The sequence below is a fragment of the Vicugna pacos genome, unplaced genomic scaffold (genome assembly GCF_048564905.1).
Source record: "Vicugna pacos unplaced genomic scaffold, VicPac4 scaffold_19, whole genome shotgun sequence".
Taxonomy (NCBI): domain Eukaryota; kingdom Metazoa; phylum Chordata; class Mammalia; order Artiodactyla; family Camelidae; genus Vicugna; species Vicugna pacos.
Genome location: NW_027328740.1, coordinates 55,591,386 through 55,593,377, shown reverse-complemented (window position 1 = coordinate 55,593,377; position 1,992 = coordinate 55,591,386).

The following is a 1,992-nucleotide window of genomic DNA, read 5'->3' as shown; positions in this document are numbered from 1 at the left end:
TTTAGATCTCCTGTTATTGATTATTTACAGGTTTCAGATATCGTTTCTCGATTTTTTTTTCTCCTTTTTATTAAGGTTATTAAAAGACGTCTCAACTCGATCGCTCTTCTGCTTCCACTTACTCTTCTATTATTGATTACACAGTGTCTTCAAACCTTTTCTTTCTCCCTCCTTTTCAAATCCTGTGTTTTATCTCTTGTTAAAATCTGTTCTATTTCCGATTACCTTTTAAAAATTTACTTTTGAAACAATTGTGTTTTATTTTCTGATCTTTTCTATTTTTTAAAGGCTTTTAGAAGACGTCTCAACTCGATCGCTCTTCTGCTTCCACTTGCTCTTCTATTATTGCTTGTACACTGTTTTCAAACCTTTTTTTCTCCATTCTTTTAAAATCCGGCTCCCCCACCCCCCTCCCCCTCCCACCGTCTCTGTCTCTGTCTCTCTCTCTCTCCCCCTATCCCCCTCTCCGTCTCCCTCTATCTCCCTCTCCCTCTCTCTCTCTCTCTGTCTCTCTCTCTCTGTCTCTCTCTCTCTCTCTCTCTCTCTCTCTCTCTCTCTCTCTCTCCCCCTCTCCCCCCCTCTCCCCCCCTTTTAAAGTTTTATTCCTCTATAGGCTTTAGATAAATACCTAAACTCCTTAAGGACCACAATAGATAACTGATACTCCTTAAGCCACAGTGCCAGAGAGATAGGAGCAGCATGAGGAAGCAGAGGAACCACTCCCAATGAAAAGAGCCAGAGAAATTCCCTGAAAGCACGATCCACAAAATAGACACGGATGGCCTGCTAGATCAAGATTTCAAAAAAGGAGAGATCCAAGTACCGAAGGAACTCCAAGTGATAGTGTTTAGCTGTATACTGTACGTCAAAAACGAAATCGAAGCTCTAAAGAAGAGTCAAGGAGAACTGGTCAGCTCATTGGCTGACATGAGAAGTGGTCTAAAGGCTGTCCAAAGGAGGCTAGATCACGCCGAGGAGCGAATAAGTGGCCCAGAAGACAGGACAACAGAAAGAACCCAATCAGAACAGCTGAGAGAAAAACAAAGAAAGAACAACGAAAACAATCTCAGGGACCTACGGGACCATCGAAAGCGTGCCCATCTACGCACAATAGGGGTTCCAGAAGGGGAAGGAAGAAGCAAGGGGGTCGAAAAGGTATTTGAAGAAAGCATGACTGACAATTTCCCAGCTCTAAGGAAGGAATCCGATATCCAAGTCCAGGAGGCTCAGAGGGTGCCAAACAGGGAGAACTCAAACAGACCCACACCGAGACCTATCCTAATCCAGATGGTCAGAGTCAAGGAGAAAGCAATGATCCTAAATGCCTTTAGGCAAGAGAAAAACAAAGAGTGAGTTCCAAGGGAACCCCCATAAGGCTCTCAGCGGATTTCTCTCCACAAACACGTCAGGCCAGAAGGGAGTGGCAAGATCTATTGAAATTCCTGAATGAAACACAAAACAAAACAAAACAAAACAAAACAAAACAATGCAGCCTAGGATACTCTATCCAGCAAAGCTATCCTTTAGAATAGAAGGAGAGGTAAAGAACTTCACAGACAAGCAAAAACTAAAAGAGTTTTGCAACACTCAACCCATGCGAAAAGAAACATCCACAGGTCTACTCTAAATAGAGAAGAAGCAGGACGGTACAAACATGAGACACTCATCCCCGGAAAGGTGATCACTACCGTTCATTCCAAACAGAATAAACACAAAATTGTAAAAGAAGACATCTAAACCATCAGGAGTGACAGAGGGAAGCAAGAAAATAGAGAGACTTTTATTTTCCCCCCTTCTCCTTCCTTTCTTTCTCTTTGAAACGTTTTGTTCTCGGTAGGATGGGCTTGAGATTCTATTACTATCTGTTTCGTACAGTTATAGTCCTAGGTGAACAGATTTCCAAAAAAAAAACACGAACGAACGAACGAACGAACGAACAATACAGAAACAGACCGACAGATTACAAACTTGAGGTTGTCAGGGGTAAGGGCG